The 14,651-nt window shown below is 46.5% G+C and overlaps 1 pseudogene; it reads right to left on the bottom strand.

The window, feature by feature from the left end:
- Positions 1–541: 541 nt before the first annotated feature.
- Positions 542–1,045, bottom strand: LOC117308871 (2-iminobutanoate/2-iminopropanoate deaminase pseudogene; annotated as a pseudogene).
- Positions 1,046–14,651: the final 13,606 nt, after the last annotated feature.

Below are 14,651 nucleotides of genomic sequence, written 5' to 3'. Positions count from 1 at the left end.
TTATATTCTGGTCTTTTTTTTTTTTAATCTGCATGCTATTTTATTTCCATTAGAAAAATATTACCTATATAAAATTTTGTCAGCTGCTTCTCCTTTACCTCTACCATTCAAACTTAAGTGCTTTAATTTTACTCAAGTAAAAGCAGAATCGTGTTATCTGACACGAGAACTAAGTATTTCACACCATTAAATTAACAGGGTTTAACTGAATTAGGTGTGCTCCTTAGTATTTCTCAGGAATAGCAACTCATCTTTCCTACATGGCACTTCCCTTTACTTTTATTTTTCTGAGTAACTATGTAATGCGTGTCTCTTCTCCCACATCCAGTAATATGAGTGTTATAGAGGTGTAATTTATAACATCAGTAACTAGATTCATCATTAATCTTCAATTCACATTCAATTCCCCTTATTATGTGGTGTTTCCAAAATAACTTCAGATATTTCAGTCAACCTTACGCTTCCCAACAAAGATTGTAAAAATTAAGATGTTAATTTAAAAACATTATTAAGATTCCAGACTAAATAACACTGGGCCCACTCAGAGCGATGCTGTCATGAGGGGTCCTTGCACAGCTACTGCTTCAGTCTCAACACTTTGCCCTCCTCTGGGCAAAGCAGCAACCTGAGCAGCTCTCGCGGGAAGACTACTCTGGAAATACTGCTTGTAGATGTCATTGACAGTATTGAAGTCGTTTATGTCAGCCGGCAGAACAGCTGTTCTTACCACGTTCGTGAAGTCACAGCCCGCTGCTTTCAGGATTTCACCCATGTTTGTAAGAGCTTGTTTAGTCTCTTCTGCCACCCCTCCTGGCACAAGCTATCCACTTGCAGGATCCACGGCTAGCTGTCCTGAAATGTAAATGGTCCCATCGACTAGCACAGCCTGACTGTAGGGACCAATGGCCGCTGGGGCTTTCGCGGTGCCGATCACCTTTCTGATCAAAGACGACACGGCTAATGCTTTTCCCTTGGAGACAACTACCCCGTATACTGCTCCTACACGCGTCTCACGGGTCTGTTCTGGTCTTCTTAAAATTGCCATTTAAGCAAAACGAGTAGCATCCCCCGAAGGGTTTGTTAAGTGGAAGTACAGCATAGCCTAGAGAACCGATGATAAATACGGATTTTAGGCATTCTAATTAAAACTCTTGGCCCTGCTGTGCATAAACGCTATGGATTTTCCTTTTTTTTTTTTGCGGTACGCGGGCCTCTCACTGTTGTGGCCTCTCCCGTTGCGGAGCACAGGCTCCGGACGCGCAGGCTCAGCGGCCATGGCTCACGGGCCCAGCCGCTCCGCGGCATGTGGGATCTTCCCGGACCGGGGCACGAACCCGCGTCCCCTGCCTCGGCAGGCGGACTCTCAACCACTGTGCCACCAGGGACGCCCTATGGATTTTATTAATACGGCAAAACTCAGCCTGACTCTCTACGTGCCCTTGGAGCAAGGAGACCCCACCTTTTCAACGGCATCATTTGCAGTGACTCTGCTCCCAGCCAACGCCTCTTTCAGTTCAAAACATCTTTTCAGATTCAATGTAAATGCATCTTACAAACCCACTGTTTGTCCAACGCATCAATTGATTTGACTCATAAGCCACTCTTGACCCTCTTGTACATCCCTCTCCTACAAATAATTTGGGCCTCATGCTTCCTTACTCTTCCTTCCTTCTAGTAGTTTCTCTTTAATAAAAAAAAAAAGATTATTGTCAAAACAACCTTTGGTTTCTCCTTTCTGTCAGTAAAAGGAAACAATGATTGAAACAGCTGTGCCCAGGAGCACACAGCCATCCAGAATGTAACAGCGTCTAGGAGATGTTGACAAGCGTAATTTACAGATCGTCACCGTTATGAGAAAAAGAAGGGATGGATAAACAAATGCAATGGCACTTTGTGATGGCAGTTCCACTAGGACAGACGGCTGGGGGCAAGACAACAGCCTTGGGCAAGATATATACAGTGAGACACAAAGTATGAACCTGTCTTTTCAGTTCAGATGGAGACAAAAGGCGAAAACGTGCCCATCAAAAATCATATACTAACAGAGTCAAACTCAAATTCTACTCAGAGGTAATAATCCGATATAAGTCATTCACAGACCCTGTGCCATAGCGCATTTCCCTCGTTTTTAGCCCAATCTGCAATGCCTGCAAAGGTGGCTTAATTACTTCTCAGTTTGAAGATAAAATGATGTGTAGTAGGAAAGTCAAAATTGACTTGATTATTATAAGCTATGAACGTGGCTTTTAGCTGTCTTGATAGCTAGGAAGCCAAAATAAAGAATTAAATCCAAGCTCTGCGTGTGCAGACAGAAGCCGGACTTTGGATCCTAGAGAACCAAGTTTAGTCTGAGCATTCTTTCCGTTTGGGGAGATGGCAGAGGACTCTTCTGTTTAGAAAGCTCGGAGTGCTGCATTTCATCAAATGTCACCTCATCTACCCACAAAATGAATCAGGGAAAGCGTAAAAGATGAAGAGAAGAGGACAAAGCCAGCCTTCTGGGTCGCACCTTGATTCTTCCACTGTTGAGATCCGCAGCTCCCCAGGGCCTGGCGCCGGCGGACTGAACGCCAACCCTGGGCATATACGCTGGGGTTGAGAGCAGACTGAAGGCCAATCCCGGGGACACGCTGGGGTTGTGAGCAAGCCCGGGATGAGCCGTAGCCCCCTCATCCTGGTTGCTGCCCAACCACGGGGTGATTTCTTGTAGGCTGGTAGAGGGGGGACAACCCACTTTGGCTCTGGGGCAGGGGCTGTGCTGGGTCCTCAGAGCCACACAGCTGTGGTTTCACAGGGCAGCACAACAAAGTTCTGAGCTCCAGCAAACGGTGCACAGGCTGAAGCGCTGCCACCACCATATATGCACTGTGTTTCCTTCTTTCTTTCTTTCTTTCTTTTTGATTATTTTACTTGAAGTATAGTTGATTTACAATGTTGTGTTAATTTCTGCTGTACAGCAAAGTGTATCAGTTATACATATACATATATCCACTCTTTTTTAGATTCTTTTCCATTGTGGTTTATCATAGGATATGGAATATAGTTCCCTGTGCTATACAGGAGGACTTTGTTGTTTATCTATTCTATATCTCATAGTTTGCACCTGCTAATCCCAAACTCCCAGTCCATCCTTCCCCCTCCCCCTTGGCAACCACAAGTCTGTTCTCTATATCCATGAGTCTGTTTCTGTTTTGTAAATATGTTCATTTGTGTCATATCTTAGATTCCACATATAAGTGATACCATGTGGTATTTGTCTTTCTCTTTCTGACTTACTTCACTTAGTATGATCATCTCTAGTTGCATCCATGTTGCTGCAAATGGCATTATTTCATTCTTTTTTTATGGCTGAGTAGTATTCCATCGTATATAGGTACCACATCTTTTTCCATACATCTGTCGATGGACATTTAGGTTGTCTCCAAGCGTTGGCTATTATGAATAGTGCTTCTACAAACATAGGGGTTATGTGCTCTATTTCTAGGTGGGACAGGCTAACGGAGCTTCTAGTTTTTATAATGATAGCTGTAAATATCACTAAGAGGATTTTAAAATGCTAACTGCCACTGATAGGACCTCAGTTCCTTAGATTGTGGAAGGTACTACATCAGTCTCAGCAAAATGGCATCACCGTCCACCCAGCTAAGCAACTGGAAACCAAGCTCTCCCTAAACACCTTTCCTAAGCACCCCACACCTCACAGCCAACCCTTCACCCACTCCTGCTGGTTTACCTTTCCCAGTATGGGAAGATGCAAGGAAAGGTTTGATCAGAAAGCTAAAATAATCATGTCTTTCTCCCAGTGGGTGAGAATCTTCCTCCTCTTCTGGCAAACAAGAAAATGTCTCACTTCAGTTCACGTCCGGATGAGATGGTGGTGTAGGTGCTGGCGATTCTGTCACTGATTGACTTGACACATGGCCGCTCCATCCTGCCGTTCATCTGCCCCGAAGGCTGCGGTGACAGGACAGATGGCCACCAGTGGAGGGAGGGCTCCAGTGATGCCAGGCAGTAGGACACCTGCACTAAAGACTTCAGCGCTGGGGAACACCGGGGCCCCTGCCCAGTGTGGGTGTGATGGGGCAGGGGGCTAAAGGAATTCTCTAGCCCCCTTTTCTGATGGGAAGTGCAAGACCAGTAAAGAAAAGGCTCTGGAAGGAAGCAATTGGGACCTTCTTGGCTGTCTCTGCCATCTCTAAACTTCCTACCCCCTCTCTGCCTGGGCATTTGGGCAACAAGGGCGGGCAACTCAGTGACCTGTGGGTGTGGGGTGCCCAGCACCCAGGGGTGCTCCAAGCATCGCTCCTCAGAGAACAGGGACAGGCTGAGTTACTCTCGGCGCCACTGGGACAAGGAAACCGGAAATGATCTGGTCAGACCATAAAAGAACATGTGCTGGGAGAGTATTTTGGTAGAATCATCCTGTATTTCTTACAAATGATGACACATCTTCAGCCTGCCTTACGACGCTCCTGATACCTTACCTCACGCTCACCCACTGTAGCCCAGAAGTCAGGGTGCCTCTTGTTCCCTGAGGGACCCTGGGGGCCCAGCAGCATGGCTGGCACACCAGAGACCCAGAAGAAAAATGAAATGAATGGATGAATCGAACTGGGATTGGAATTAAAATCTGGTCCCAACACTAGTGTTATAAACTGATATGGTGGTTCCCCCTAATCGTATTTTGAAAACTGTAGTTAGATGTTTTCAGGTCACCAGTACTATTTGAGCAGCAGCTGTGGTCCGTTTTCAGCTGGGAATAACTGTCTCAGGTGAAGGGGCTTAAACTAAGGCAGTCTGGACACAGGAGTGGGGTGGGGACACTGCTGGCTGGCGCTGCCGCGTTTGAATGATTCCCAGGCTGTACTCGTGGCGGCACTGGCTGTCTGCAGTGTGTGGCCCGGAGTGAGGTCGGCAGCTGTGGCCGCACAGCTCTCATGTGTCCGAGCTGTTGTCGGGACCGAAGATAAGAGAAACAAACCACACAGAATACGAGCCTCAGCGATCCCAAGTAGCAGAGGCCCTTGTTTCAGTCCTGTTGCTCTCCAGGGGCCCAGACTGTTCAAGGATGTGGGAATTCTATAGTTTGGGCCGAGCCCTTCTCCTGGACTGTTTGGATTCCCACCCTACGTGCTGAAAGAGCACCCAGAGCATGAACACACGTGCTTCTGCATCTGAAACTACTTTCTCCTGGACAGAATATAACAGATCAGACCCTGGACTGCAGAAAGCTGGTATTGTTATTGAGTGGGAGCATAAATCCTGACTATATCAGAAGTTTCGGATAATATCAAGAGTCCAATGAACACAGGATCTCCACTGGACTTGGACAAGTAAATGGAATGAACCCATCAGGACTTTGTTTCATTATAAAAAAGTCTCTTCCAACGGAAGAGAAGATAATCCTTTTGGCTGTGATATTTCCCCTTGCTGTCTTCCTCTCACAAAATATATTCATCCAAAGAGGATGTTTTATAAATACACACAGATATTTTTTCTCCCTTTCTTTGGGGATTCTGCTGTGGTGCACTGAAAAAGGATAAATCAGCTTAAGAGAATTTTTCAAAACGCAATCCCACTCCAGGTTTAATTATAGACAATATAGGTCAAGTTATTTTAAATAGGCCCCAAAGTGGTTGTCCCTGAACTACTTTGTATGTTTCGCATGAGTCCGTTTCCCTATTACTGAAAAAAGTGGACAGTCAGAAGTTAGACAAACGCCTCCTCTCTGTAAGTAGCCTGTGGACAGGCTCCCTGGACAGTAATAAGCAGATGGAACTAGAAGATGCTGATGTTATGGTCACTGGGTCTCCTTTCCTAGCACATCAGGAGGGCGAGCCCACACCCGCGGCTGCCCTCTCCTATGCTCCCGTGTGAACACTTTCTGATGGGCTCTGAAATCACAGGGGCTGGCTCCCACTCCCAAAGGAGGCAAGGGGAGACGGCAGGCCTGGCGTGGCAGCAACGCAAAGCCCAAAGCCTGGGAAGAGACATCCCCCCTGTGCCGACACATGTTTTTATTCAAATCAGAAGACATTTTTCCAGGTGAACCAAAATCCGAGAATAGTCATTTACTCCATTTCTGGCTTGGCTCTCCAGAGCTGTCCATTCCCTCTCAGTGCAGGGCCCCCAGGTTTGATTACAGGTCACCCCAGCTGCCCCCAATAGTTGAGATTAGGAGTGGAAATAGACATCATTTCCTTGAGGCCCTCACATCTATTTTAAAATATCATTTTCACTAAGCTGGCTATTAGATACTGCCTAAAGCTCTGCATGACGGTGGGAAAGAAACACACATACATAAATGCGCACGCGCGTACACACTCAATTTTCATGTCATTTGAACTTGGGTTTGCCGTTTGCCAGGACTGATCTGTCTTTTAACAAGACCAGGAGCCACTGAAATAGAAAGTCACAATTCCAAGAATACAAGTCTCATCTTCAAATACATCTCTGTGTTAAGCGGCTGGATGCTGTGACCCAATGTCTTATGTATACGCTGCGATCTTCAGTCGGCCTCCCACCTCGCTCCCGCTGCCCCTGTCACAGCACAGAGCTGTGTTAATTCTCTCTTCTCCTGCTCACGTCGGTGTATCACTATCTTCCCCCCACCTGTCCCTCAGCCTGCCAGGTGTGTCCCGTGTGAGTATCAGTTTTCCCAGGAAGCCTCTGCACTCACTTCCAGCACAGCCCGAGCTCTGCTCATCAGTCATACACTGACTTATAATTTCTCACTGTGTCACGTGGTGACAAACGAGGCCAACTCACAAACGAGGCCAACTCCGGAAGGAAAAGCACTGTGTTTTATACCAAAGAAGAATCTCTTTGGACCCAGACCATGAAGGCCCCCAGGAGATGCTCTGCCACTTCCTCTTAAAAGTCAGACAACACGTACCAGCTACCGGTGTCAAGAGTACCGGTTCTATTTAGCCTACTGGAGATCTTCAGTGATGTCTCAAAGGACCTCAAGCTCTTCATGTCTGAGGACTCAGTCCAGGAACCTCCGCGGAGCCCACCCATCACATCTTCCATCTCAGTGAGTGGTACCCCATTCATGTGGTTCCCCAGCCAGAGACCTTGACCTCAGCCTGGCAGCTACCTTTTCCTCACCCCTTATTCCAACACATCACCACTCTTACCCGACTTACCTCCTAACATCTCTCCCACCACCATGGACATCTCTCCATCTCCACATCCATCACGCTGGTCCAAGCCACCACCATCCACGCCCGTGTGGACCACAGCCTTAGCTTCCCATTTGGTCTCCCTGCCCGTCTGTTCTGGAAACGTGAGTCTGCTCAGATCACCGTCCACACAGGGTCTTCCTTTTGCTCCTCCGTAAGGAGCGGGCTCCCCCTCACTGTTTAGGAGGCCCTGCAAGGTCGGGCCTGTCAACCAGCTACCCAGCCTAGGGCTCTATCGGCGCCCCCTCAACTCCATGGACTCGCACGTCCCCTCCCCTCCGCAGTGATTTTCCACACAGGCCCCTCTCCCCGCCACACCTGCTGCCATCGTGTCCCCTCTTTCTTCCATCTCAGAGCCTGCACCCCGGAGCTCCCAGACGAGGTTGCACCCTCCAATACCGTTTCTTGTATTTAAAAGACGTGCTCAATCCCTCCACCAAGCTCCACGAGGGCACAGAGCACGTCTGCTTTGCCCTCTGTTGTATTCCCAGTCCCGAGCACAGCTGCTGGTCCAGAGCAGGCACTTGACTTGAGGATCATTTTCTGATTCCACAGTCATCATCACCAAGTGGCAGCATCTTCCAACCACTTTCGTGGACACTAGCTCGGTTCACCCTCAGAACGGTCTCCTTTCACAGATGAGGAAAGTGAAACAGACAGAGGGTCTGTGGACTTTCCAGACTGCAGTGCTGACAAGGATCGGGCTGGATCCGTTTTCTGATGCCCAGTTCTGTGCTTTCTCTACATTGCGCTTTCTCACTTTACTGTACCAAGTATGAATGTAGCAATGAAGTCTGAAGGACCCTGCCCCTGGGTCAGACTCCAGCCTGGCTCTGCGTCACTGTGTGACTTCAGGCAAAGTGACGCTTCTCTCTAGGTCCCAACAGTGCCCATCCACAGGGCTGCGGAGAGAATTAAACGGGACAAGGGGTGGTGGGCCCCTGCCAAGGGCTTGGTCCACAGTAAGATACGTAAATGTTAGCTAGTAACAAGGAGGGATAAGCAGTCTTACTTCCAGTACCTCTACGTAATTCCCCTACGCTAGCAGGTTACTTTCTACACTGTAACTATGCTAAATGCCATAAGCGCTACAGCTTCTGATTATATAGCATCAAACCCTTTTGCTTCGTCGTGTTAGGGATTTTAGCCCTTCTTTGCTTGCTACAGATGCAAACTTTCTCCTCACTCTGGCTAGCCTACTTTATATGCCCCAGAGCTTCCCCTCTCTTCCTCAACTCCGGGACCACCTGTATCTGGGCAGAAGCCCAGAAATCTGCCCCTTTGGTCCCCCGGCTATAGACTCCCAGGGGCAGGAAGGATTCTAGCCAGCCACAGATTCTCATTTGGGTTGTTCTACTTCTTTCTTCCCTGGCTAGGCCCAATCCTCCTAAAAATCAGTGTAGATTTTCCTAGAAGGGAATGCAGGAGCAGGCGGCCACGGCTGTGCCCGGGCAGGCACTTGCTCTGGGGCAGCCTAAGCTGACCTGCTTCTGCTTTGCTGAGAAGCGTACTCTGTCCATCCATCTCGGGTGCATTCCTTCTTCTAGCAGAACAGCTTACCTATTGCAAATAGAGGTTAATGACTGAGACTACCAGCACGGGACAGCTCACTGGCTATGCCAAATCCACCCCACGGAGAAATGAGTTCCCCGTCTCCTGGGAACTCCCCACTTTAAACCCTGTTATCTTTAAAGCAAGCGCTAACATGTGTTACTTGAAATAACAATACAAACTCACGGAGTACGGGTGAGTTCACGGTCTGAGACTGTTCTCCGGGGTCAGCTGAGATTCACAGCTGCCCAATGTCAGGACTGATGATGGCCACTCTGATGCCAGCACGACCGTGTCCCCTAAGCCTCTCTATGTCCCCGGCTATGGGACAGGGGTACCCTGGGATCTGAACGACTGGTTACCCTTGTGTTTCTTCCTGTTGTGAGAGGCTTGTGAAACACCAGGGAAACAGGACAGGTTGAGAGTCAGATGCCTTCAAATCCTGGCTGTGCTTTGCAGCCTTTGCGACTTAGCCTCTCTGAGCTCCAGTGTTCCATCTGAAAAAAGAGACTGTCTCATGTATAGTCTCTGGGTGGTTGTTATAGCCCTGGGGGGCCTCATCTGGCGGCTAGAACATATTACCAGGTCAAAACACACGACTTCCACCATTCCTCCCTATTTTCAGTTATAACAATTCTTTAAAGGTATGTTATATATATGAACTTCAAAAATTCAACTACTCCCAAGTATAGTTTTCTTTTTCTCTGACTGCCCGTAATCTCTACCTCAAGCCTCTGATTTTCCTCAGTTTGGGGAAAGGTAGTCTAGTTGCTTTTAGGCGAAAGTTAAATCGCATAATTTCTCAATTTAGATTGACAGAAATCAGCCACTTTCCAGTTCGAAACCCCCCTCTCCTGGGTTTTCTTCTCTCCTATGCCACCCCGGCTTGATTCCAAGTGGGTCCTGGCGTGGGCAGGGGCGGGTGGCCTCTGTTTCTCCTTCCATCATGCTCCTGGGCTGGCAGCCTTTGAGCTGTGACTCATCTGGAAGGATTCTGAGTGTCGTCTTTCACATCACACCCACTGCTGTGTATAACCATGCCTTAAGGGCTGTGATCCCTGGCTCTGTCCTCACAACGTCCTCACTGTGGCCTCTCGTTGTCATGTCCACGCCCATCCCCTGTTCCATCTCATGTTGGTGGTGTTCTCCATCCTTTGAAGCTCTCGGGAGTCTTATTCTGCCCTCCCCGCTCTCTACCCGCCTCTGCTCTGTCACCCTCAATCCACTGCAGCTCGAGGGAGGTCAGGGAGGTCTGTCACCACCAGGAGTCCAAGTGAGACGAACAAGGCAAAGCTCCCCATCACCCTGGGATCCCCCAAATTATGGGGGCTCCACTGGGTTTTAGTCTCTCCTCTTGGACTTATCCTGAGGCAGGTGCATACAGACTAAGATTGCATCTTGAGATTCTTCTGGAACACTCTTCCCCCTTCCCAGCTTGGATAATTTCCCTCTAATTGAGGAAGAGTAGGAGGCTGGAGATTAACACCTGCCCAGATTAACGGCCCTCTTCAAATCTTCTGGCTCTCAGGCTTTTCAGGGTGAAGCTGAGAATCTGAGTCCTTGTTGAACTACGAGGCTGTACTGTTTCGAGTGGTTACCCTGTCAGAGGCCAACCAAGTTAGAGGCTGGGCCAGAGCACACCGACGGATGCTTTGAAGATGACTCACCACAAACTGACACTTTACACACTGTCCTGCTATAGATGTAACTTGTTGCCGTGAAGAAGTGAGAATCTGTCTCACCAAACACTAAATCTATTTGCCTTTCCTATAAGCTTCAAAAGAATAAGACCCAAAGGATAATAAGAAAATGACCATATGGACTGTGACTTTTTCTTTTCAAAAAAATTTACTTAAAAAATTAAAAAATAGTATCATTGACTGTGTTGTGTGTGTGGGAGACTTTTATGTGTACGGTTCTATGAATTTAAAAACATGTATAGATTTATGTAACTACCACCACAACCAGAATATAGAACAGCTACACTACTCCAAAAATCTGCCTTTGCACACCCCACATCCCTGAACCCTGGCAACTACCAATCTGTTCTCCATCACTATGGTTTTGCCTTTTGGAAAATATCATATACATAGAATCAGAGAGTATATGCAAATTCTCGAGTGTAGCTTCTTCAACGCAGCATAATGCCTTTTAGAATCACGCGAGGTCTCACGTGTATCAATAGTTCATTCCTTTTTAACACCTGTGGGGTCTGTGGCGATTTCCCCTCTTTCATTCCTGATGCTGGTAAGTTTGTCTTTTTGTTTGTCAGAATTACAATAGGTTTATCGATTTTACTGACTGTCTCAAAGAACCAGCTTTCAGTTTCATTGATTCTATTATTCTTCTGTTTTCAATTTCATTGATTTTTCCTCCTATCTTTATTATTTCCTTTCTTTTGCTTGCTCTGGGGTTATTTTTGTGCTATATTGTACCCTATGATACATGCTACAAGAGTAATTCTTTTTCTAGTGTCTTGAGGTAGAAGCTTAGATCACTGATTCAGACTTTTTGTCTTTCCTGAGTTTCTAATACTATAAATATCATCCTAGGCACTATGTTAGCCATGTTCCACAAAGTTCTAAATGTTGTAATTTTATTTTCCTTCAGTTTAAAGTATTTTCTAATTTCCCTTGAAACTTCTTTCTGATACACGGGTTATTTGGTAGTATGTTATTTAATTTCCAAATGTTTGAAGATTTTCCTGTTATCTTTCTCCTACTGATTTTTGTCTAATTTCATCAAGGTCAGACAACATATTTTGTATGATTCTAATTATTTATTTATTTATTTTATTTTATTATTATTATTATTTTTTGCGGTACGCGGGACTCTCACTGTTGTGGCCTCTCCCATTGCGGAGCACAGGCTCCGGACGCGCAGGCTCAGCAGCCATGGCTCATGGGCCTAGATGCTCCGCGGCATGTGGGATCTTCCCAGACCAGGGCACGAACCTGTGTCCCCTGCATCGGCAGGCAGACTCTCAACCACTGCGCCACCAGGGAAGCCCCATGCTTTTATGTCTTTTGGAGAACTGACCCCTTTATACATAATGCAGTGTCCTCTTTATCTCTGATGATCCACTTTGTTCCAAAGTCTGCTTTGTCTGAAATTAATATTGCTATTCCAACTTTCTTTGGATTAGAGTTAGCATGGTATATCTTTCTCCATCCCTTTACTTTTGTGAGTATCTTTATTTTTATTTATTTTTCTTTTAATTGGAGTATAGTTGATTTACAGTATTGGGCTAGTTTCAGGTACACAGGAGAGTCTTTATATTTAAATCGGGTTCCTTGTGGACAATATATAGTTGGGTTAAAAAAAATCCTTTCTACCTCTGTCTTTTAATTGGTATGTTTAGACCACTCACATTTAATGTGATGATTATTCTAGTTGGATTAATATCTTTGTAACTTTTCTAATCATTGCATTTATTCTTCGTTTCTTTTTCCCCCTCTTCTTCGGCCTCCTTTCTGCCTGTAAAATAGATATAAAATTATGGCCCTGCATTTCTTTCAAACTGCAAAAATAATGGGGAAATACTGTTGCAGAAAAGTTTGAGAAATGATATCACTTCCTATTTATTTTGTCAGCACAGTTCGCATGTTGTCTCTGTTTTCAAGAGAGTACTGTCATGTCATAGAGGCTCAGTACATTTGAATTTTAAATGTTTCTTCCTCTGTTCCTGGTAAAGCAGATGTCACGGGCCTTCACGCTCTCCAGGGACTGAATTACAGATATAGATTGTTTGACTCTCAGGTTTGTGCAATATATAATTGCTTTTATGAATTATCTCTTAGGGAAGCTGCTTGCAGTGTGTGACATCTATCTTATTCTTGCTTAGTACTTTGACTGTCAGGAATAAAATGAAAAATGAAAGCAGTTGTGTGATTTTAGTATCAAACCTAATTTCAATTACGTCTGTGGAACAGGCAGGTCTGCAGTTCGCACTTTAGTGAACAAGGGGCGGAGAGTGGCACCTGCTTTTTGTAAAACGCCCTGGAATTTAAGGGAATATTTGGCAAGCACTCTTCTGGGGGCACAGATTTCATTTCCAGCCAATGCCCTGTAGATGTCACCATTGCCACTTCTCACAGGGAAACGTTCACCGCGGGCTGACAGAGGCCAAACTTGCTGAACCATTTGGTTGTCAAGGAACCAGGAGAATCTGGTCGTCCTGACCTGTTCACAGATACTCCTGTGAGCGTGCCAAACTCTGGGATATATCCTCATTCTGTGTCATTTTCATCCACTGTCTGGTACCTGGTATTACAAATCACTCCAACCTACAGAAACTCCTCCCTCGTTTGGCTTCTTTGAGGTGGGACTTCCCCTGTTTTCAACAGCCTTTCTCACCATCTCCTGCGTTTCCTTTCTTTCCTGCTCCTCCTTGGGCTGAGGGGCTGTCCTGTGTCTGCCTTCCTCTTCTGTACACATGCTCTTGTCAATTTCCTCCCTCTATAATGTCACTTCTATACAAATGTCTCCCAAGTCTACAGCTTCCTTTCTACAGCTTCCTTTTTCCTCCCCTGACATCTAAACCCATGTTTAACTCCCTAATGGAGCTCGCAGCATCACAAAGCACAAAGAATCTTGGAAACCAACAAAGGGGAGCCACTCCAGGCAGGCAGGGATGCTGCCTGTGGGATGGCCAGAACCCATCAGCTGAGCTAATTTAAGAGAAGCAGAAATTCACAGCCACAAGTAACTATAAAAAAATAAGCTCATCCCACCTGAAATTCCTGAGAGGACGGGAGATAGGGAGGATGCTCCTGGAACGTGGGATGGCTTCCATAACTGACACCCCAGGCCAGGGATTCTTACTACTTCAAAGAGCTGCTTGGCATAGCTGGGGCGGGGAGGGGGTGTTCTATCCCTTGATATTGGGAATATTTTGATATCTGGGGGTTACGCTAAGCATTTCCTTAAGCTCAAGTCCTAAGGGTAAAAGCTAACACTCATGGTTCTCCCAGCAAAGGAATGTGGTCACAATGACCTTTGGGACACAAAAGTTCTTTTAGAACAACAATCACTGGAATAGCCAATTTACTATTTCATCAACATTCCCATCAGGTCATATACTGAACTGTCAGAAATGCCAACCTAGGTGCTCACTTTTTCTCTAAGGCTTTAGTTATTCAAGATAAAATTAAGGAAGAAAAGATAATCACAGGGCACTGTTTATAAGGGGGAGAAGCACAAAATACTATATTTAAATGGACATTTTTAGGATTTAGGGAGCAACAGAGAGCGTACGGTTTTCAGGGTTTTTTTTTTCTTTTTTCTTTTTTTGGTTGCATTGGGTCTTCGTTACCGTGTGCAGGCTTTCTCTAGTTGCGGTGAGCGGGGGCTACTCTTCGTTGTGCGCAGGTGTCTCATTGCTGTGGCCTCTCTTGTTGCGGAGCACAGGCTCTAGGCGCGCGGGCTTCAACGGTTGTGGCTCGCAGGCTCTAGAGCGCAGGATCAGTAGTTGTGGTGCACGGGCTTAGTTGCTCCGCGGCACGTGGGATCTTCTCGGACCAGGGCTCGAACCTTTGCCCCCTGCATTGGCAGGTGGATTCTTAACCACTGCGCCACCAGGGAAGCCCCTCGGTTTTCAGTTTTGATCAGATGTAATCATTGCCCTGAAGCTCCCGGTGGGAAAGTGTCCTGACACATAAACTCCCTTGGCAGCCGGATACAACAGCTTCTCTGCTGTTTTGGGGCCCTAGGGCAGACTTTCATCCGATGATCCATGCGAATGTATCAAATGGCAAAAGCAAGCAAGCATGCATTTATTTTCCAAAAGGATTCTACACAGCCTGCTCGGATGGAAGCAGCCAGCTATGGAGCCCGGAAGGTGAATCTGGGCCACCTTGACCAAGAGGAGCCGCCGTCTGTTACAGAGGAACCTTCGCACTTCCAAAAACAGTTCCG

This window comes from Tursiops truncatus, chromosome 18 (assembly GCF_011762595.2).
Source record: "Tursiops truncatus isolate mTurTru1 chromosome 18, mTurTru1.mat.Y, whole genome shotgun sequence".
In the NCBI taxonomy this organism is placed as follows: Eukaryota; Metazoa; Chordata; class Mammalia; order Artiodactyla; family Delphinidae; genus Tursiops; species Tursiops truncatus.
Note: the sequence above shows the minus strand (reverse complement) of the source record. Positions and strands in the feature narration are given on the sequence as shown.